Consider the following 24,005-nt stretch of genomic DNA (forward strand, 5'->3'; position numbering starts at 1 on the left):
ATAGTTCTGTGAATAGTTGTCCTCATCTGTAAAAATAAAGGTGTAGGAGAGAGAATTCTTAAGCCTCAGAATCCTAGGCTTTAAATAAGATTAATGATTAAGATTAGTAAAATAGCATGGCGATACAGGCTTATTTTATGCGACATAAGGACCTTGAGAATCAGACCAAAACCCAAAACAAAAGAAGAATCAATCGTTTCAAGTGGACTTAATATGTGAAGTTGCGACTTATAGTGATCCCAAGTATGTCTTTCCTTCTCTACACCCTCAAGTAGTTAGAGTAAGTTGATCCTTGACAATTCCACACAGCTGTTAAATTCAGGGCCTTTGGTGTTAGGCCAACTTGGTTTTGAAAGTTGGCTTGTAGGTGTGTTCCCGGTACATAGTAGACTCAATAAGTATGTGTTTAAGTAATGTTGAATCCTTAAGTACTGACTCTGCTCTTTTCTGATTGTAAATCACTTGGCCTCTCTGTGCCTCAGTTTCTCCACTATAAAATGGGAAGAGAAACAGTGCCTGCCCCACAGACTTGTTCTGGGGCTGCTGTGGGATAATTCAGGCAGAGCCCTGCATACAGCAAGTGTATGAAGGGTTAGCTATTGTTGTTGCAAAGAGGATTGTCTCGACGATTCTCTGGGTTATTTCCATTCAACAATTTTGAGTCATCCAACAATTTTCCAGGGTGGCAATAAATGCAGGCCAATGTCCTTGCTAAAAGAGAAATCTGGCCCCTAGGAGAGAAGCTGTCAAATCCTGAAAAGGGGATTTTGTTACCAAAACTGCCTGGCACTTCCTCCCTTCACCCCAGGGTCTACACCCTTTGTTTCTCTTTTCACCGCATACCGTTCAGATCAAAGTGTTTTTGCCCTGCTTATCCTCTAAAGCACATATCAGTAGGCTAACGGTTGAAGATCATGGGCCTCCATCTCTCTCTACCTTGTCTAGGCCATGCTTGGTGGAGCCAAGGCCCCAGCTGGCATGGGGGAAGTCCCAGTGAGCACACTGTGCACCTAGCAGATGTAAAAAGCTCGGTGCAGTGATCTGGGTGCACCTGTTGGTTTGTCACCATCTGTTAGCCAAAATGTTAAAGAGCCACACCCTCGGACGGCCAGCTGAGGAGAACTTAATCCCTTCCCCCACAGGCCTCCCATTACAGGCTGCTGATCACATCTTACAAAAGAAGAGAGGCAAACACAAAGAAGAAACTGTCTGAACCCCACCCTGGGGGGAAACCTAATCTTCTGTCATTGCTGGATTTTATTTCTTAAGCTAACAAGAAAGGGGTTTTAAAATAAACCTAGATGGTTATTACCTGATAAGAAATCCTGTTATAAACTGCCTATTTTTTGTAAGGGAAGATATTGGTTTAACATGGATACTAGTATTAAGTGAATTCGTTGGTAATGGTATTTTGGAAGACGACTTAGGTCGGGAACTAACGTTTGCCTCCTCTGACGGAGAGAGAACTGGAATCTCAGGAGCAAAGTTGCTTGGGAAACCAGCCCAGGATCAACAATGATCTAGGCGTTTAGGCCTTGGAGTCTCTAAGATTAGAGAAATATTCCTCTAAGTAAAAACAAATTTGTACGACCTTTATCAAATCATGGGGCAGGCTTCACCCACTCGTGCCTCAGTCCTGCTGCCCTGATCCTCACAACACAGAACACAGCCTCACATTCCTAAGGGGTCAAGGACCACACCACTGAATAGCATTTAGCCAGCGGAGGTTATTTCAGAGCGAGGTGACACTCCCTTCCAGCTGAACACCATTAAACATGTTTAAAAGGAGACTGAGATGGCAAGAATCTTTTACTGGCTAGCCCAAATCTTATCAAAGTTAAATATTCAGCTAGAATATGCATCCAGCAACTTTCTTGAATATATACCTAGGATAACTCAAGAGCAAATGGTAGCCAGCCTTCTTTGTTCAGAATAAATAGGGAGCAGGAAACTTGTTCCCATCTAAAGTTGTAAAATAAGGGAGGAAATTGAAGATTTTAAAAAGAATCTTAAGTTAGAAATGATTTCATTCATCTAGCTATCAAGTTTGGTTTTTTTGTTTTGTTTTGTTTTGGGTTTTTTGTTTTTGTTTTTCTTGGTTTTTTTCGTGCTGGTGGTAGGAAGACAATTTTTAAAAATGTTGGCCAAAATCTTTTGTATGGCCTCATACTTTTCTTGTTGATTCTTTACCCCTTTCTCTCTTACCAAACTATCACTCAGCCTAATCCTTAAGGAATATGAAACAGAATTAACAGCTTTATACCAATCCCATTAGTGTGCTGTTAAATTAATGGGTTCATTTCTGCCCTCCAGCAAACTGCGGATTATAATCTTGAGACAAGCTACCTTTAGGCAGTAGGCAATCACTTTAAAAACCTGAAAGCAGGCAACATATGGTACACTACACAATATAAAAGTGTTTAAGAGGTACAAGTTTCCACCCTCCATGATACATGCCCAGTTTTAAATAAAACATAGCGTCATCTGGTTCACGCTTAAACACTGAAATTGAAATTATTGGCCATACTGTCATTTTCAAAACAATAGCTAACGGTTTGCACATGTGCTGTTTACAGATCCACAGCCTGTAAACACAGTCACCAACCACAACTTTGCAAAGGTAAATGACAGCTTGAAAAATTTCAAGTCTCCAGAACTCCTGGGATTTCCTCATTTTCCCCGCTTTCATTCATTCTTTCTTTCTTCCCACCCCACCCCCAACTCTAATCATAGACACAACAGAGCCTCCTCTGCCCGCGCATGCGTAACTTCCTAACCATGTCACCGCCACCCCCCCCCCCTCCACGACACATTTTCCTGCTGTTGAGACCAGCTGGGATGTATTAGTCATGCTGAAGCACGTCATGTAACACAGCAAAATATCAGGCAGCCCAGTGTCATGGGAAAAGTGAATCTATTTCATTATCTACCTAGGGAAAGGAAACAGAACTACCGCTTGAAAGGGCCTGGTCTTCTCTTCCGCGTTAATGTATATTTTGTTAGTATCATTAAGGACATTCCAAGGTCTTGCTGTCAGTGAACACAGTACATTAGGAAAGCAGCCGCAGTAATACTGTGGCACATGGGTCTTTTTCTACCCTTTTTGTTCACACACACATTTTGTAGAAGTTAAAAGATTGTGATTTTATTAAATAAAGGAGAAGGAAACTGTTATCAAACTAGGAACAGGTATGTCCTCTACTGTAAGACACTGCCTTGGAGATTTACAGGGAAAAATAATAATGTGTTGTGTAGCAGTGCTTCTCAAACTTGAATGTACGTGTGACTCAGTAGAGACCCTATTAGAATTGCTATTGCTAATTCAGGGGCCTGAGAGTTTGCATTTCTAACAAGCTTCCGGGTGAGGCTGAGAGCTATTGGCCCCAGGACCACTCTTTGATTAGCAAGGTTGTAGAGAAAGGGCAACATTTAGGACAGCTCAAACACAGCTGTTTAGAACTGTGGAAGACTAATGTCAATTGCAAAATCTGGTTGAGTTGGAAGGGATCTAGATCTAGGTGATAGTGAATGGAAGGGGTTATCATGGGTCTCTGGGGCATTTTTGGTTTAATCAATAAGAGACAAGGAAGACACTTCAGTTCATTTTAAAATTTTTATTCTGAATGATCTAGACAGGTCTGGAAACTCTCCAAATAATCTTGAGGTGGTATCTATTGGTATCTGCAATTTTTTCGTAGAGAAGCGGTGATGCAAAGAAGTTTTTCATACAGGATATCAAAAGACAGGTGAAAAATGGAACTGGAACTAGATTCTGGTTTGGTAGCAGTATCCCGAGTAATATCCCTGGGGGAAAAATAAGAAAATGATTTTCCCAACAATCTGGTCAAAGAAGTTATGATAATATAAAACATTAGCTTCTCTTTGCTCCTAGAAATAATTTACATCTTGTATTTCCTCTGCCATTCTTCACAAGTCACTAATTATGGTAGCTTGAAAATACTTAACAGTTATACAATTATTTTATTTTTCTAACAGCACAATTTTTAAGAAAGAAAACATTTTCAAAAAACTTTAAGATATCGTTTGGATGTTCTCCTTCATGATGCTAAGAAACATGAGAACTTTCATGCCCAACACAAATTTTGGGAATTATAAAAAATATATATTGGTCAAACTTTTTGTTTTTATTTCTTAAACTGTGTTATGATGTATTAGTTTCCTTGGGCTGCAGTAACAAATTACCACAAACTTGGGGGCTTACAACAACAGAAATTTATTCTCTTACACTTTTGGGGGCTAAGACTCTGCAAGTTTCGAGAGGGCAGAATCCTCAGCCTCTTTCTTAGCTTCTAGTGGTTATTTGCAATCCCGGGTGTTCCTTGGCTTGTAGAAATATCATCTAATCTATGACTCCATTGTCACATAATGTTCTTTCTGTAAGTCTCCTCTGTGGCTCTTCTCTTCTTCTAAGGAGACCAGATATATTGGATTAAGGCCCACCCTAATCCAGTATGACCTTCCTTTTAACTGGATTACATCTGCAAAGACCCTACAGTAGCCATTGTCCATGGTTTCACTTTTCACAGTTTCAGTTGGTCAACTGAAATTTGAAAGCAGATCATTTTAGCCTCCTTCTGAAGAAGTGTCAGAAGGTCAAGAGTAGCCTAACACTGTGTCGAGGTCCCTACATCATTCACCTCCCTCATCTCATCAATGGGTATTTTATCATCTGACATCATCACAAGACAAAGAATGAGTGCAGGAGAATAACATATTTTGAGAGAGAGAGATGACATTCACATAACTTTTATTACAGTGCATTGTTATAATTATTCTATTTTATTATTAGTGATTGTTGTTAATCTCTTCCTATGCCTAATTTTATAAATTAAATTTATCATACGTATCTGTGTACAGGAAAAAACAGTATATCTAATGTTCCATACTATCTGCGTCTTCAGGCATCCACGGGGGGGATGTAATGTGTCCCCATGGATAAAGTGAAACTATTCTATTTTAAGTAAGATTGCATTCACAGGTATGGGGATTAGGCCTTCAAACAGATCTTTTTAGGGGACACAATTAACCAATAACAGGTATTGTGGCATAGACTTTTTGTACTTTGAAATGTGAATTCCAAGTTGGGGTTTTTGTTTGTTTGTTTGTTTGTTTAACCATTTTGAACAGGTTCCTTTATTTATTTATTTATAAAGCAAGATGTTGAAGGGCTATGATTATGAAGGGGGGGAACTCAAGAAAAGTTTCACTTTTTAATGTAAAAAATATGAACTGATTAGACATGTAATAGATATTGGAAATCTTTGCTTTTTTTAGAGCTAATGCAATTCAAAATATTTATTCTTATGCAGATTTGTGCATGTTTTTATCCAAGAGTTGTTGCTTCACTATTTAATCGCTACAACCGGAACTGTAATAGAGTACCTTCTCACACTAATAGTTAATAGATAGTAAGTTTCTTGAGGACAGATATTGTCCCATTATTTTTATTTCTTCTCTGTTCCTAAAAGAGCACTATCAATGCATGTTTGCTGAACATGAGTTGAATATTTTCTCATATCTAGTTATACTGAATCATTTTGAAGGCAAAAAAAAAAACTTGTTTAATCATCATTAACATCTGATTGTTGCTGTCATCTATTGGACTTCGGGAAAAATGCTTATCAGAGGAGATGAATGACATTTCTGTAAACATTTATTATGTATAGCCTGTTGTTAGCCCTAAAGTATACAACAAACAATCAGAAACAATAAATAGTTGGTATCCTAGGTTCACCTTCAAGTCCCTAGGTTTGTAGGCTTCATATCTTAGCCCACCTGGTGTCTGAGTTACTTGAAACCCTTGATGTTAGCTAATGTCCTGCCCAGCTTGCTCACCTAGGAGATGGACTCAAACACGTCATTTGTGCACTGACTCTAGTCCATGATTTACTGAAGACAGGGTGAAGAAATTTGAACTGAAACCCTTTTTGATTTAATCACGTTCTCCTAGAATCCTTCGCATAATCTCTTTTCCCCATCCAACCACACGCAAGCAAAAATATTCAAAGAAGAATCTTTGCGGTTAAGATTCAAAAACTCATCTTGAACTTAAAGCTAGCAAATGTCAGCAGTTTCATGAGAGTTTGTCCTAATGTTCTCAGAAATCTAAACTATGGTATCTTGCCGCATTTAAAATTCTTCCCTGCTCGCCGCAGTCCCTAATAATATCCTGGCCATGCACCTTCATCTATATTCATGAGAGTGCAGATGCAGCCAAATTAGTGGCAGCAAAGCACATTTTACAGTGTAGAAAATACAATCTGGCTTCCTTTAAACATTTTTTGACAAAAAAGTTTTATTTAAAAAAAAAAAAAGAAAACCAGACAGATTTAAATTCACCACCACCCGTCGGAGGAGTCTGTTACAAATGCACAGCTGGCTTGATGATGAGTGACAAATCAAAAGTCAGAGAGAAACTTCCCGATCATCTGAGCCCTTGCCACCAGATTAGCAGAAGAAAAACAGGGCAGATGGAGGGAGACGCAGCAGTTCGGAGGGAACAGATGGCCACTACGAACTTGATATATGAAATTAATAACACTTTCTCAAATACAATTAGTAACAGGAATACATTACCTGAATTTTCATAACTGTGAGCAAGCTGACATTAAATGAGGTTTTTCAGATTAACAGTTGATGTGGCATTGATATTTGGAGGGAAATAAAAATATATAGCAATAAGAGAAACCTTTTGCTTTTTGGTGCCATTGATCAGGATGTTGTAACATATGAAAGGAGAATTGCAATTCAAAGAAATTCCACATTTAAATCTCACTAATTGGGATTTTTTTTTCCCTAATGTAGCCATTTGGACCACATAATGCATGAAATACTTAAGAGCCTCGTAGATGTATGCAGCATCTACTACCCTGGATGAATTCTTCTTTAGGAAGAAATGAACCATTATACATCTCCCTACAGATAAACCCGGGGGGAAAGCAAACAAAAAGGGACACAGGGCAGTAAAAAAGTCAAGATAAGATGAAATCAAGAGATGGGCTTTTGTGTTTTTCACAGCTCTTCCTGGTACAGTAAGTAATTCTAGGAAAGTCAAATTAAGCTTTCTCTATTTTGATGCCCAGTCTCTAGAATGGGGGCAAAATGCTTGTGCTGTATGTCCTTGTTCAGAGCACTGTCAACCAGAAAACCTCTTTTAATTCAAAACCTGTGATAGTGATACTTTTGGATTGTGTTAACCGGTCCTCTGGGAAGCTGGAACTCAGGAAGCTGAGCTCAGTTAGGTCAGCCTGTAGTACAGCCTGAGGCTCCTGAGGAGACAGACAGGACGATGATGGAGCTTTGCTGAACGAAGCCCAAAACCATCCACTGCAGGAGGCTAAGGCAACATGGGGTGTGACAAGACGAGGCCACAGCAGCAGCTGCTTGGGCTTCCTGATGGCAGCCAAGGGCACACCCATACTGATGGGGGAGAGATGCCACAGGCTCAATGCCCCTGGGACAGATAGGCTTGAGTGTCTGTGCAGAAGTGCAGAAACTGAGTCTGATGCAGGGGAAGCGCAGGAATATACAAGCACACCAGCCACATGCACTTATCCAGGGTGGCAAGAGGAGTCTGTACGAATCCCAGGGGGCAGATCATTAGTTCTGCTACAACATGAGAATGGCTGTTTCCACAGCTGGTGGCTGCAGAAATTGGCACAGAGAGAAGGTAAGGACATCTCCTCTTTCTTGAATGGAATAACTCTGGGTATTCAGGTAAACACAGGAATCACAAAAAGAAGGCTGTTCTGTGTTAAGGAGCTAGCACCCTCCTGTTTGTAGGAAGGAGAATAGAGACCAAAGAAATCAAGATAGACTTCCCTCTTCCAAACCATCCAGGAATATACTTTACTAAATAGTCAAAACAGGTACAACTGGGAAAGCCTAGAATACAGGATGAAAATAGAGCACTTACTAGACATTAAATAATATTAATTTTAAGTAATATCTGGATTTAACTTGTGGTTTCAGCTGTGAAGCCAATTAGCAGTGGGATCTCAGCTAAATCAATGCCTAAACCTTATACCACCTAATGAGTTTTCAGGTATAAAATAAAGGGCTTGAGTTTTATAAAAGAACTATCAGATCTAAAAAACGTTAACATACCCATGGATATTTTGTTAATACTTTTAGGTTGCAATAACATGTCCATTTATAACCAAGAATAAGAAAGTTACTATTACTAGAGAGGTTAATACTAAATGTTCCCAAAGAGTTCCATCTACTAAGAAGTGGGTAGGCTTTTCAAGGTTGAGCATGTTTTCTCTCACACCTGAAACAAAAATAAAATCATCACACACATTTAAGTTAGGCTAGGGAATTAAAGTAAGTATGAACTGGATAGCATGTTTCTGAGTTTGGGTTTTCCTAAAAGCAGACCTTGACACAATAACTTGAGGACAAGTAGTTTATTGAGGACGTGGAAGAAAACACCAGTGTGGGTAGATGTAGGGGAAGTAAGATAGAAAGTGAAGACAGCCAATAAAAGTCGCGTTACCAAACCTGTCACCGTAGCAGGTGACTGTTGCTCGATCTCACTAGGAAAACTCTGGGGTTCCACGTAAAACACACAGCCCAGCCTTCACTCGCTGGAGGGTGAGGGAGCTGGGGGATTTAGGCACCAGCTACTGCCAGTCATTGTTTAAGGGCTGCTCCTGGGGATTAATTCCCCTGGACTTCTGGTCTGTGCTGGTGGACAAGCAGGTTGCTCAGGCAAAGATCAAATACTGGCAGTTAGAAGTCGGGTTGAGGCGCCTCTCAGTGTTAAGTGCAAGGGGATATGGCAGGGCCCTGGCTGCATGAGCTAATACATGTAATGATAAAATTACTCTCAGCAAATTCCTCACCCAATGGCTATTTGTCCACTAGACTGTGTGACCCGAGCCTTTATATATCTTCCTCTTCCTCTCACCTTTGGGAAATGGGCAGAACCCAGTAGGTATCCGGACTCCGAGCAGCTGCTCCTAGAAAATCCCCTGCTGCAGACTTCACAAATGAATGAGGACCATCCCTTCACCCAACTCACCTGGATACATCCGGGTATTACCTGAATGGCTTCCAGCCTCCTGAAAGTAATAATCTTCATTTTCTGAATGGTCCTGACTCCACAGTTAGCTTTGCTCAGAATGAGAAGTGAGACAATAGAGGATGCAAGACAACTACTCTCATGAAACTTCTAACTTTCTAGTGAGGGCAGAGGAGTATTCCGACATCCCACTTTTTGTTATTATTACCCTGGCAACATAACGTTTGAGTGAAATCCAATTAGAATTTCCTTTTACCTTACGTGGAGTACAAAGGGAAGTTCCTTCCTCTTTATTGAAATATGCATATTGAAGAGAGCTAGTAAGCAGGACTTCTAAATAGGGGGGTCATCAGTAGAGTATTTGCTAATGTTTTCCATTCTCCCTTGATGTTAATCGGCAGCATGCCTTTCAGAAATGTCGTAATAACCTAGACATTCCTGATCCATAAGCTATTAGGTTCATCTGTTCTATAAAAACAAAAACAAAAACAAAAACAAAAAACCTCAGTGCATGGGGGGTTGGAGGCCTTGAGTCTCATGTAAAGACTTTTCTCAAGGAGTCCCCTAAACACTGAGTAATATTATTACCTCCCATTATTTATTTTATTCTCTGAAATTAAACAATTTTAATTCTATTCCTAAGAAATTGTTTTTATTTGCTCCATCGTTCAACAAATATTTATTGAGTTCTTCTTATATGCCAGGAACTGTACCAAATAAACATTTCAGATAAAGATTCTGCCTCTGTTGTGGCGCCTGGGTGGCTCAGTCGTTAATCGTCTGCCTTCGGCTCAGGTCATGATCCCAGGGTCCTGGGATCGAGCCCCGCATCGGGCTCCCTGCTCCGCGGGAAGCCTGCTTCTCCCTCTCCCACTCCCCCTACTTGTGTTCCCTCTCTCCTGTCTCTCTCTCTGTGTCTGTCAAATAAATAAATAAAATCTTAAAAAAAAAAAAAAAGATTCTGCCCCTGTGAAGTTTACATTCTCATGTTGGAGTCAGACAGTAATGATAAAGTTATGAAGAAAGTTAGGTATTATGTAATAAGGCAACAAGTTCTATAAAATAAAGAAAATACATAAGGCAGAGAAGAGGGCCTAGAAGTGCCGTAGTTGTCAGGGGAGACCTTACTGGGAAAGTGCCATTTAGGCAAAGATTTACAGGAGATTAGAATATAATTCTGAGTACCTGGCACATTTCTAGGGCTAGCAACACTGCTGTAAATTATGACAAAACCCTTCCCTAGAGAAACTTAGATTCTAACGAAGGAGCTCAGTCATAAATAGATAAACAAATACAGGGTAATGTCAAAAGAGGATCAAGAAGAAAAATAAAGACAGACCCTGGGATAGAGTAGGGGTGAGCAAATTTGTTCTGGAAAGAGCCAGATAGTAAATATTTTAAAGTTTCTGGCATAGTGTCTGACAAAACTACTCAATTTTACCGTTGTCATATGTAAGCAGTCACAGATAATAAATAAATGAATGGGCATGGCTATGTTTCAATAAAACTTTATTTACAAAAATAAGCAGTGGGCACAAATTGGTCTGTGGACCATAGTTTGTTAACCCCCAGTCATGGGACTCTTTGAGAATATATTTTAGCAGAGAACTGAATGAATGAATAAAAGTCATGTAGTAATCTAGAGAAAGAATATCCTAAGCAGGAGGAAACACAAGTCCAAAGTCCTTGAGATGGTAACTTGATTGACAAGTGTGAGCCTTGACGTCAAGTGAACAAAAGGAAGAAATAGGGGCACCTGGGTGGCTCAGTTGGTTAAGCGACTACCTTTGGCTCAGGTCATGATCCTGGAGTCCTGGGATCGAGTCCCACATCAGACTCCCTGCTCAGCAGGGAGTCTGCTTCTCCCTCTGACCCTCCCCCCTCTAATGCTCTCTCTCCCTCATTCTCGCTCTCAAATAAATAAATAAATAAATAAAATCTTTATTAAAAAAAGGGAAGAAATACAAGAAAATGGATCAGAATATATAATAGACTTCATTGCTGGTCACAGTCATTTATTCCTGTCTGTATACGCATTCTTTGCCATGTGATATTTTAGGTCTCCTCTTAAGGGGAGTAGTACATTTTCGTAGCCTTGACTTTGCATTTAGCCATATGACTTGCTTTGGTCATTAGAATAAAGAGGAAGTGACAATATGCCAGTTCTGAGTCTAAGGGTTGAGACCTTGTCTGTTTCTGCTCTCTCGCTCACATCTGCCAATGCTATGACAAGAGCTCAGGCTAACCTTCTGGTCCCTCTAGGAGCAGAGCCACCCAGGCAAGGAATCCCAGTTGAGTCCAGCCAGGATCAGCCAACTAGTAGCCAAGCTACAGACACTTAAGGGATAATCAGTACTGTTTTAAGCCACTGAGTTTTCAGGTTGTTTGTTATCTAGAAATAGTTATGTGATACAGAAAGGTAGCCAAGGGGGCGGATCATGGCAGCCTTGTGATTATGGTAGGAACTTTAGATTTTGTTCTGTGAGAAAGAACACCATTTGAATGTTGAGGGCAGAGGGAAGGCAAGACTTGGTTCATATTGTAGATGGGATATCGGGGTTATTATACGTGGAACATATGTGGAATATGGTGACCACTCAGGAGACTTTTACAGCAGATGGGTAACAGCAGCTAAAATAAGGGGGCAGAAGTGAAGGAGAAGAGAAATGGTCAGATTTGGGATACATTTTGAAAGCAGAACTGATGTGATTATTTACATGGACTTGATGTGGTAAGAGAAAGGGAGTAATCAAGGATGGCTCTGAAGTTCTTGTCCTGAACAAATGGTTAAATATTGCTACATTTGCTGAAATAGAGGGTGATCTAATGGATGAGTTGGTTGAAACTAGAAAAGTATATAGAATGGAGATCAAGATCAACAGAGAAATATTTTGCTAATATGATACCCTTAGTTTTTTTTTTTTTAATTTGCACAAGACTTTGTAGGTACACTCTATAAGTCACTGTATTAGCTTGGGCTGTTATAATAAGATCCCACACACTGAGTGGCATAAACAACAGACATTTGTCTTCTCACAGCTCTGGAGGCTGGAAGTACAAGATCAAGGTGCAATCAGTGTTGATTTCTAGTGAGACCTCTCTTCCTGGCTTGTGGACAGCCACCTTCTCTCTGTGTCCTCACTTGGCCTTTCTGCTGTATAGGTGTGAAAAGAGAGATCTCTGCTGTCTCTTTCCTTTCTTAAAAACATACCAGTCCTTTAGGACTAGGACCCCAGCCTTATGTCTTCATTTAACCTTAATTACCTCCTTAAAGGTCCTTTCTCCAAATCCGGTAACGCCGGAGGTTAGGGTTTCAACATATGCATTTGGGGGAGAACACTACCTTTATTCATAACATGAATGATGGAGGAAAGCAACTTGACTTGAACTCCAGTTAGCACTAACTTTTTTGTTTCCTGTACAGAAAAGTTTTTGAAAGTATTACGTGTATTCTTTTTTCTCAACCTTTCCAATTAAGTTTCTTTTCTACCATTCCACTACAATGTTTCTTGTTAGGGTCAGAACTGACTGCCATAGGCTTTGATAACCATAGTTCCTTTTCTTCCCTCTTCTTTCTTGAATCCTCTTCAGATTTGACACAGTCGATCATACTCAGACACATGTTCTATTGACTTAGGTGATCCCTCACTCTCTGTTTCCATGTAACTTCTCTAAGAACGCCTCACAGTCAGCTTTGCTGGCTCTTCTGTGAGTGTTGAGATGCCTCAGGGCACAGGCCCAGACCCATGGTTTTTTTTTCCTAAAGCACTCTGTCCCCAGGTGATCTCCTCAGCTCTCCTGACTTTACATAAAACCAAACGGCTATTAGCTCCCACCTTTATGTATTCAACGTGACATTTCCACTTTGATCCAGACTTTTGTTCCTAACTGCACCCTTGACTTCTCCACTTAGATAGTGGAAATATTAATAGTCACCTCATCAAGTCCAAAAAAGAACCTTGACTTACTCCTAGGCCAAACTAGTTCCTCTACCAGTTTTCTCCACCTGAGTAAATGGCACCACCATCAACTCAGCTGATGAGGCCTTACACCTAGGAGTCTTCCTTATGTCTGTTTTCCGACCCCTCAGGTTTCATCTATTAGCAAATCCTGCCAGTTTACCTCCCTCCCCATTCTGCCACGTGCTAACATTTTCACTATAACCACCAACTAGGTATTGAAAATAAAATTTGCAGTATAATAAAAGGGTAGCCAGCACTTTTAGTTTACATGTATGACTCCTTTGTAACTCCTTCACTGAAGCATGTGGCTAACACAAGCGAAGAAATGAAGAAGAAAAAGAATGTAGGTACTTTAATAAGCAAGCCTTGCTAAGAGTTTTTTAAGAACCCAAAATCCATGTGGAAGGAATGTTATTTAACATCCTATGATGTTTATTGACTTGTGAGAATCTAATATCAAGCAGAAAAGAAATGCATCTAGGACAAAAGTCCTTTTGGGGGCATTTAACTGTTACCCAGCTGGATTGTAGTTTGCGATATGAAATCCTGTAGCAAGTCAGCTTGTGAGGCACTCTGTCCTTTCAAGCCCAAAGGAAGAGGCTGTTCATGCTAACAAGGAACAACTCTTCCATACGAGTCAAGTCCTTCGTGGAGGAATAGTAAAATACTTGGGGGCAGACCCTGGGTTACTCTTTGGAGTCCTTCAAACGTAACTGTGTCACCTACATAGGAGATGGGCTATCCCATTATCACTGCTGTAACAAGAGAAATACAAGCTATGACAAAGAAAAAAAATGAAACTGTCAAAAGTAAGCAGCACTCTTAAAAATCCATAAAATCATTATGCAGTTTTAACCAATTACAGGTCTGCTTTCAGTTAAAAACGTGCCAAGAGCCAACCACAGAAATGAGTCAGAATGGAAATTTAATTGAAGACTGCCCGCCAGCATCCATTGAAAAGACTATTTTGAGAGAGCTTTTGGAGATCAGTATTGAAGCCATATTTTTTTTGCTTTAGGAACTGTTACATTCAGACTAGTGAAATCGCCTCCTCTGTGGTACAGATAGCAGGCCCCTGCACTGAATTTTCCTTCTCTTCCACCAACTGCTTAGAGTTGAAAGAAATAAAGAAACTTCAACAATCTATTAAGATTATTTAGCAGGGCTGGATAAATAATTTGCAAGACCCAATGCAAAATGAAATTTGGGGGCTCCTTGTTTAAAATAAGGAAAAATGTGTTGCTAAAGTACTAAAATATAAAGACCTCTTTCTTGACCTTTTGATGATTTTCATTAACTTTTTAATGTTGCACTGACTCAGGCAGGTGATACACACAGTGTCAGTACAGACCCTCAAAGGCATCTGAGGGCTCAGCCTGAGCCACTAGTCCAACTTGTCAATCTCCCTTTTGTACGCTGACCACCCAAGCCACAGGGACAGGTGACCCTGAGGGATTCCAACCTCCATGGGGGGCATGCTAGGAACCTTGATCGCGAGTGGATAAAAGCTTTCCTCCCCTGCCACCCTCCTCCCTCCCAACACCCCCAGACCCAGTGCAAAAAAGCCACCCGTTAAATGCCCTGTAAAGCTGGTAATCCTGGGTTAGGACAGCAACCACGATACCTTGCCCTGAGATACCGTGGGGTACAGGCATATGCAACCCCCAACCTCTCCATGTTCATGCCCAGACCCCACCAGGGGTGGAGGGCAATGCAGAATGTGGGCCTTCCCTTACTGACCTGACCCTGCCCTTGGTTGAGGGTGGCAGTGGGAGCAGGGCAGGAGGTGGGAAGCATGATGGGCTCAAGGCCCAGAGGGTAGGGAATGGGTTGCCAAGAACCCATACCAGGAAGGTGGGAAGGCAACAGGAGGCTTCACCACATATTAGCTGAGGCTTCAAGCCCCACCTCCTCATGCTTTATTGTCCCATCACACTTCACTTACAAAGCACAAATTCAAAGATTAAAATTATTAATAATTCCAAAACAGTGACTGTAGAGCAAGAAGCCTCTGGTCCTCTGAGCCCAAGATCATGTGTGACTGCACTTTGTCATATGTCTATGAAACTGACCCTGATGGAAAGTGAATTTGCTCATGACATCACAGTGTCCTGATCCTGGAGAGTCTTGGAGGAGCTGTGTGCCTTCACCAACTCTTATCCAACATATACAATCTTTTTTTTTTTTAAGATTTTATTATTTATTTGACAGAGAGATAGAGAGAGCCAGAGAGCACAAGCTGGGGGAGGGGGGGCGGGGGGGGCGGAGATGGCAGAGGGAGAAAGAGAAGCAGACTTCCTGCTGAGCAGGAAGCCCAATGAGGGGCTCGATCCCAGGACCCTGGGATTGGGGCCTGAGCAGAAGACAAACGCTTAACTGACTGAGCCACCCAGGCGCCCCAACATACACTCTTATTTTTTAAAAAGAATTTTCTACCTCAGTAAGACAAGAAAGACAAGGCATTTTAGAAATTTTAAAAACAGTATAGCTTTTATTTCATGCACTTATCAACATCATACACAGCAGTACTCTAGGAGAACTTGCTGAAGACAAAAATGACTTAATTTGGAGTCTGTTTCTAGGCAGTGCCATTCTAATCAGAGTGTGATTAAGGCATTGCTCCAAGCAGTCTTGGCTGGCTTCAGTGAGCTCGCACAGATATGGCTCTCTGAGTCCTTTCCAGCCTGGACTGGATTAGAGCTCATCAAAGCCTCCCAGTGCCCGCCGTTCCTCCTTCCTTAGGACTCCATTTCTTTCTCAGTATTGCTGTTCAAACCATCTCCAGCAGACCCCAGTGTCATTTATGATGAATCACTGCACACACTCACAATACTGTTGTGGTTGATCATTTTCATTGTGGTACATATTTGAAAAACCTAATTAAAAACTTAAATGTAACTAATAATTTTGAGGTTCTTCATAGCTCTGCACATATGATCTCATAGTTGTAATTCCACGTCTTTTTTTTTTTTTTGTAGTGTGATATTGCTTCATTGGGGGAGTGATTAGTTATAATCCATCATATTTAATTATTATAATTATATATACAATTATATATATAATTCTAAGTGTATTTAATTATGATTATTTGTGTGTAATATTTCTTGAATGCTTACTACCTATCAGCAATACCTAAACTCCCTTAATTTTCACAACAATCCTATGAAGTAAGCACCCTCATCACTGTTTACATATGAAGAAACTGACTTGCAAAGTGGTTGAGTAACCAGCTTAACTCCATATAACTGGTTGTTAGTAACTGGTTATTGAACCAGGCACCATGCTAGATATTCTATATAGGTTATCGTATTCCATCCCTACGGCTATTCTTTGGGGTTGTACAACTGTTATGCTTATTTTAGAGATGAAGAAATTTGACATTGGCAAGGTTGATTTCCTCAAGGACACACAGCTATTGCCACGAAGGAGAAGAGGCAGGATTTTACCACAGGCGTCTGGATACAAGAGATGGTGTTTTCATCTATTACACTGTTTGTGGAAGGTTGTATTTTACAAAAATGGTCAGAGCGGTATTTCTATTCCAAACTCCTCTTCCAGAACCTTGAACTCCAACATCAGGAGATGGAGTCTATTTTCCCTCCTCTTGAAGCTGTGTGAGCATTGCGACCACCATGGTAAGTAGCAATTCGGGGAAAGTGATGTCGTGTGTCTTTTGGGGGCTAAGTCAGGGGGGCACTACTGCATCTACCTGGCTTGCTCATGATGCTCATCCTTGGCACTCAGCCACTGTTGGAGACAGAGTGATGGCTCCTGAAAAATGTCCAGGTCCTAATCCCCAGAACCTGTGAATATGTTACTGTACACGGCAAAAGGGACTTGGCAGATGTGATTAATTAAGGACCTGCAGATGAGATTATATTAGATGTAATCACAAGTTTCCTTAAAAGTATAAGGGGCAGAAAGTTCAAAATCAGAAGGAGCCGTTGACTATAGAATTCTCATGGAGAGGGAGGCAGAAGCACATCAATCAGAGGAAGATCTCATTATGGAAGAAAGGCACAGAAAGAGGCAATGTCCCTGGTTTTGAAGATGGAGGAAGGGGGTCAGGAGCAAAGGGATGTGGCAGTCTCTACAAACTGGGAAAAGGAAATGGATTCTCCCTGAGAACCTCCGGAGAGAAATGCAACCCTGCAACACCTTGATTTTAGTCCAGTGAGCTCTCTATCGGACTTTTGGCTTACAGAACTACAGGATGATACATTTGTGTTGTTTTAAGCCACTAAGTTTGTTTTACTTTGTTGAAGCAGTAATAGAAAACTTATACAGCAACCATGCTGTGAGGAAGTGTTTCAACTGACAACCCAAGGTAAGGACTCAGCCAACAGCCATCAGCATTCACTAGAGTGAGTGAGTGAGTGAGTGAGCCTTCAAAAGATTCCAACTTCTAGCCTTTGAGATGTCCTGTTATGCCAAATGGAGCAGACATGAGCTGTCCCTGCTGAGCCCTGCTTACATGTCTGGAGGGATTGTCAAAAAACAAAAACAAAGACAAAAACCAAAAAACAAATAAAAAAACAAATATAAGAAGGTCTGTGTTACTTGATTCCATGCTTTGCTCAACTAGGGAAACTTCACAGTCTGTGAAGCAATCATTGGTTATTGGGTTTCATAATTTACGTACTCATAAATTACAGTAAGCATTAACCTATGCCTAAGTGCTGAGAATTTCCTATCCTGTTAAAGTATTAGACCCACGCATATGAATAAGATTCTAGAAACGGTAAGCAATAAAGAAGGAAGTATGTTAACGGCCACCCTCACTGTGAGAAGAATCACCCATCTCCAAGACCCGTGTAGCCTTTATGTTCTCTGTTGGTTACAGCACTGCTCCAAGTATCACAGTTTTTGAAAAACATTCCATGTGGATGATTCCTGAGATGCATATGAATAACCAAGAACTTTGATTCCACAATGCATAGCGTGCAGAACACACAGAAGATCGTGGAGGACCATCTAACAAATATAGGTACCTATCTTAATTCAGATTTTTTTCTCTTTTTTTTGAAAAAAGAAAATGTCACAGAGCTACCATGGTCATGAATTTGGCATTGTTATTTTCAGCCAAGCATGTTTTTTGTATTTTTGCTCCTCAAAGAAAATAATATTGTGTTGCATCTTTCCACACTTCATGTTTGTTATCATCAACCTGAAACAATTTTTGGTCACTACCATATTTTTTTAAGGGTTATTCATTGATACTCATAGGTCTAGCTTACTAATTTTTAATGGCATATTCTTTCTGTTGTTAATGGACACTTATGTTTTATTTTTTGTTTGTTTTAGCTTTTCATTTTAACAAAAAATACTGTAATCTGTGTTCTTTACACATCTCTTTGGGTACATCTACTAAGTTCACTGCGTTACGCATTTAGGGATGAAGTTGATGAAATCAAGGAGATATCCATCTTCAAATTTGCTAGATATTATCAGATTATTCTCCAGACAGATTTTAATTCTGTCACAGTATGAGAGAGTTCCACTGTTCTGTATTCTTGCTTACATCTACTATTATCAAACATTTTATGTTTTGCCAAACTAGGTCTGGAATTGTATCTAATTGTGGTTTTCCCAAATTACGAGGGAAGCTAGGCAACCTTTCAGATGTTTATAGGACAGTTATTCTTCCCTTTTCTGTGACTTACTTCTTTATATCCTCTGCCTGTTTTTCTATTGAGCTTTGTGTGTGTGGTCTCATTTGTAAGCATCTTTAAAATTTTGGGATAATAATTTTTTTGTTATATACTTTGCAAAAGTCCTCTCCTAATGTTGTGGCATGTCTGTTTACCTTGTTTATGGTGTCCTTTGCGTAACATGTGTTTAAATTTGAACATAGTCAGCTTTATAATTTCTTCAATAATGTGTGCCTTTGTTTCTTATTCACTGTATCTCAAAGTGATAAATATATTTTTAAATACTTTCTTCTAAACTTTTTATGTTTTTGATCTATCAGGAATTCACCTTTCTGTGCATAGTGGTAGGGGTTTGATTTTATTTTTTTCCACAGAGATATTTCATTTCTCAGCAGCATTTATTGAATAGTCTCATTATTCCCCACTAATTTTTAATGGCATCTCTATTATATTGTTTTTAAATATATATGAGTTGGAAAGAAACTACTGTACCTCTATGAGTTTGCATACACTATTACGTCTGTCTGGAATGTCCTTTCTCTGTTGACTTGCAAATATTCTACTCATCTATTAAGTCCTAGCTTAACTATCACCTCCTTTATGAGATGACTCTCTCCCTTCTTCCTCCTTCTCTGTGTTGATTACAACCTCATTGCAACATGCATTGGACCATAGATATTTATGTGGAGAGAGTCTTCACTGCCAGATTTTTAGCTTTTTTGAGGCTAAACACATTGTCCTGTTATTTTATACTTCAAACACCTTGTAGATATTTAGTAAGATTAAGTAAATGAATACATTAATGAGTGAGTCTTCAAAACAGAACAGCTTGAGTGACACTTGGTAAATCTGAATAATTCATCTTCATATCTCTGGCCTCTCTTTTCCTGTTTTGCTGACTTTGTTGTGTAGAGACTTTAATGTAGTTATTATGGAAGAAATTCTTTCTAAAAATTGCTTCTTATGACTATAATTTGTAGAGATACGATCTTATTAGATTCTTCATTTCTGTTTTTTGTTTTTTATTTTTGTTTTTTTTTTTTTAATAAATGATGTCTAAGGACTAAATCAGCAACGTTACCTACATGGTAGTCTGCTTTATCTAAAAATCCCCAGTGATGGGGCGCCTGGGTGGCTCAGTCGTTAAGCGTCTGCCTTCGGCTCAGGTCATGATCTCAGGGTCCTGGGATCGAGCCCCGCATCGGGCTCCCTGCTCGGCAAGAGGCCTGCTTCTCCCTCTCCACTCCCCCTGCTTGTGTTCCCTCTCTCGCTGTATCTCTCTCTGTCAAATAAATAAAAATCTTTAAAAAAAAAAAAAAATAAAAAAAAAAATAAATAAAAATAAAAAAAATAAAAATCCCCAGTGCTGTTGTGTTGAGGAAGAAGGCAAGCTTTGCATTCTAAGCAAACTGCTGTTTGGTACATAAAACTAAAATCCACAAAGCATACTAGAGACTGTAAACTCACCCAGTTTTACTTAATAATGTTTGGATATTCTATAGTTCCCTATAAGATGTAGAGACTCCATAAACGGTTATTAAATATTTGCATGAAAATAAACGTATATATCTTCACATTCCTTACTCTTGAAGTTTTATAAGATCTAGGACCCTCACAGGTAATAAGGAGCATAACTAATTTCTGTACATTATTTCCATGAAAGTGTACACATCCAATGAAGCAAGCTAGGGAATAGCATTGTCAGCATGACCCTGAAGTTACCATAGTCATTTGCTTCCGGTATTATTTGAAAGTCAATTTAGACCACCTATTACAGATATTGTTTTCACTTGCAGTAAATACTCAAATGATTAGCAGTCCTCCTTTATTGCTGTCAAATTTACTATTGACTAAACTCACAGTAATAAATGCTACCATTGACTGCAACAGTTCAAAAGAGTGAAAAACACAGTCTATACAAGAAAGCATAGTCATCAAAATCTCCTACTCAGCCAGTCATTTTTGGCTGCAAGATTTACCTTTACTTGGGAATGTGGAAGTTTGGATTTCACATTGCTACAGGTCAACAAATCATACACAGTTGGCTCTGCCTGGTTTAGAGGAGCCTGGTTACAGCCAATTCCACACTATTTTTGCACCAAGTTAAGCTGTGTTTCTGATACCTCTAATTCGCTTAAAGAAAGAGCAATCACTTCCAAGATTTCACCCAAATTATTCTTTTAAGCCATTCTTAACAGACTGAGCTTTTCTCTAGATCTTTCCTTTCCTTATCCCTAGAAATATCCTTTCATGGTTGACTTTTCAAGGTGTTCTGCCAATATAATTTCTAAAAGTGGTCTTTTCAGTTCCTGCCTGGTTAATCTATTAAACACTTGAGTTTTTTTTCTTTCCTAATTCTTTTCTGGTGGATTTCCTTTTTGAACACTTCTTGCCTCTACTCTCCTATGCCTCCCCCTCACCCTACACACAAAGATTTTTCTACTTTCTTTCCCCCTCAGCCATATGGGTTCCAAATTTTCTCATTCTCCTCTGTTCATGTCCATGTGAAACGAAACAAAACAAAACAAAACAAAACAAAAAAAATGCCAAAAAACAAAAAAAACCCAATCTGTTTTATCTCAAATTAGTGCCGTTAAGTCCCAAATTTACATTTAAATCTCTCTTATCTATAACCTTTGCTAGACTCTTCCTCTCTTTAGAGTTCAGTTTCCTTGTCTGTAAAATGAGATGGTTGGAAGAGTTCTGTAAGGTCTGTTTCAGCGTAAGCATGACTCTATGACTCAATGAATCTAACAAACTCTGTCTTCTTTGGTAACCTCAAATGATAGTGGCTTATTTACCATCAAATAGGCTACCTTTCACATGCAATGTCTTGAGGAGCACTGTGGCTCTCAGCACATTCAGTGTAAAACTAGATCAGGAAAAAGAAGAACCAGCCAGTTCTGGCATCCTAGCTGCATCCGTCTTAACCCAACGTGAAGCGACCTGGTTGGAAGGAGGTGGCAAAGGCACAAGAAGCTGCTAAAGGGAGACTGAATGAGGATAGTCACAGGGAAAGATGCAAGCCCATCCCAGGGGATGGCAACCAAAAGAACTAGGCCAGTGTCAGGGCTTCAGGGAGACCTTGATAGGAAAGAGCAAACAGAAATTTAGAACTTGGTTTAGAACTTGGAAATTTACAATGAAGTTTAGAACTTAGAAATTTAGAACAGATACTCTTTTTCTTTAGTAAAGTATTTATTCAGAAATTGAGTTTAGGGGTCCTGAGACAAAGTAAGAGACCCTTGCAAGGCCTGCCAATAGATGCAGAATCAGTTAAAGGTAAGAAGTGTAGAAGGCGGCAGGAGGCCAGAGTCCTTAGTCTTTTTGTACCCCCCTCCCCAAAGGGCATAATTCTGAATGCAATGAGCAGAAATAGATGGACTTTATTTTTAGCTATGGTATCTGTTAGAAATGCCTCTCACGAAATTCCTAATTGCACGATGCAACTACTATGCCATCTAAGTAATACAAGTCATACAATTATATTTCCTCCAGCCTGATTGGTAGACAGCACAACAGGAGACTGCAAATGGTCTGCTTTAGAAAGGCATCTCTTAAAAAAAAAAAAAAAAGAAAAAAGAAAGGCATCTCTTTCTGAACAAGGGGAATTCTTGAAAAGAATTGTCTACTTCCTGAAATGAAAATTGGGAAAGATTATATCTTCAGGAAGTTTGATTTTTTGAACAGTCTTTTTAATTTTTCACAGAAATAGATATTTTTTGAGAATACAGAGGAGACCCCCAAGCAGGTGCCAAGAACATGCATGCTACAAATCCTTCCGGAAAATAGGTGTTTGGATTGAATAACTTTAAAGTTAAAAAAAATTATATAGCCTTTCTATAGACAAGTAAGGTAGCTGTTATTTCTAGATCCACTTTGTAGAGGAGGATATGGAGGTTCAGAATGATCAAGTACATTAAAGTTGGTTACATAGAGCAAGAAATGAAGCTGGGATTTAAACTCAGCCTTCTTGACTTAAAGCCTTATGCTCCTCATTGTTCATTCCCAGTAGCTTTCACCCAGACTATGATGTATTTAGAAGGGTATATTCTTGCACATCTTTCAACTAGTATGTACTCAGTAAATGAATCATGAGAATGAAACAGACATAATGAACATCTCAGCAGAATCACAGGATGACCACCTACATCTTCCCTGAACTTATATCTCTTTTCTCCATCCCCTGCCCAACATTGGGTAACAAGGACACCCTTCTTTCCTACCTCCCTCCCTCCCCCCTCCCTCCCTCCCTCTCTCTCTCTCTCTCTCTCACACACACACACACACACACACACACAGTTTGCTTTTTAGGATTTATGTGGATGGTGGTACCATATACACTAGAACTCCCTGGCAGAAGGAAGATCCATTCATTGATTCCTTGATTAAATCATTCACTGAGTATTGAGTCATCACTCCTTGCAAGTCCTTATGTGAGATACATAACTGCGCATCATAGAATGTTTATGCTAATGGATATAACAGTCTAATCTCTTTTGCTCTGTGTAATTGGAAAAGGTTTCAGTTGGTTGAGGTTTGGAGGAAATTAAGAAAATGAATCTCAGTTCAAATATCAAAAAGTCCTGTATGAAGAAGAAACAGAGCTGATTCTCATTCAGCTCTAAAATATATTCAAGCCCCTAAACACATGTTTTCAAGTATCAGTGTGGACGGAATGCTGCAAAGGCCAAAGTCAATGTCAGCTGGTATGGTGCATCTCTCTCCCCATCAGAGTAAATGAGTCCAAGACTGTCTCTATTAGCCTTACCTCTCCTTCTTGTCCATCCCTCTGCTTGGAGGAAAATGCCTGCTGATGGCACCTCCTGGCACAACAGCAACTCTGATATTTTCAGTGCACTTTGCCTTTTGGTGCTCCCTTAACTCAGTGACCTACCCATGCTGGCCAGAGCTGCATTAATCAGGTCCCGCCCACACAGGAGAAATTCCTTTCATTCATCAGCAGATAAGGAGTTTTGACAAGCCTCTCTGGGGAGCAAAAGGGGAAAACATGCACACAAAAGATTGCCCTGTAATACTGGGAAGCACAAAGTGAAGGAGCCAAAGAGAGACGGAAGGAAGCTTTGAGGCAGCCAGGGCAGACAGGGAGTCTGCTATCAGAATTAAATGCGATGCAGTCCAGAGCCCTCTCTCTGTCTCTACCTGCTTCTTCTCAATGTCACTATCAGCCCACAGTTTGAGACAAAACAGATCCCCAGAAGTATTCCAGTAACTCCTCAGGACCACCAGGGCAAAAACAAAAACATTCAGGGCTTGACACTTACCAGGGCAGCTTGCCAAGCGTATCACATGTGAAAAGAGCTGCTCGGAGAGAATAATCTTGCT

The 24,005-nt window shown here is 39.9% G+C and overlaps 1 long non-coding RNA gene across 1 annotated transcript; it reads right to left on the reverse strand.

Moving 5' to 3' along the window:
- Window positions 1-3,599: 3,599 nt before the first annotated feature.
- Window positions 3,600-23,945, reverse strand: LOC115940052 (uncharacterized). Its single transcript, XR_004074842.2, has 2 exons — window positions 23,431-23,945; window positions 3,600-3,804 (listed from the first exon to the last, which is right to left on the reverse strand). It is a non-coding gene; the product is annotated as an uncharacterized LOC115940052 (long non-coding RNA).
- Between the last annotated feature and the right edge of the window lie 60 nt (window positions 23,946-24,005).

This window comes from Leptonychotes weddellii, chromosome 4 (assembly GCF_054177405.1).
Source record: "Leptonychotes weddellii isolate Sample4059 chromosome 4, ASM5417740v2, whole genome shotgun sequence".
In the NCBI taxonomy this organism is placed as follows: domain Eukaryota; kingdom Metazoa; phylum Chordata; class Mammalia; order Carnivora; family Phocidae; genus Leptonychotes; species Leptonychotes weddellii.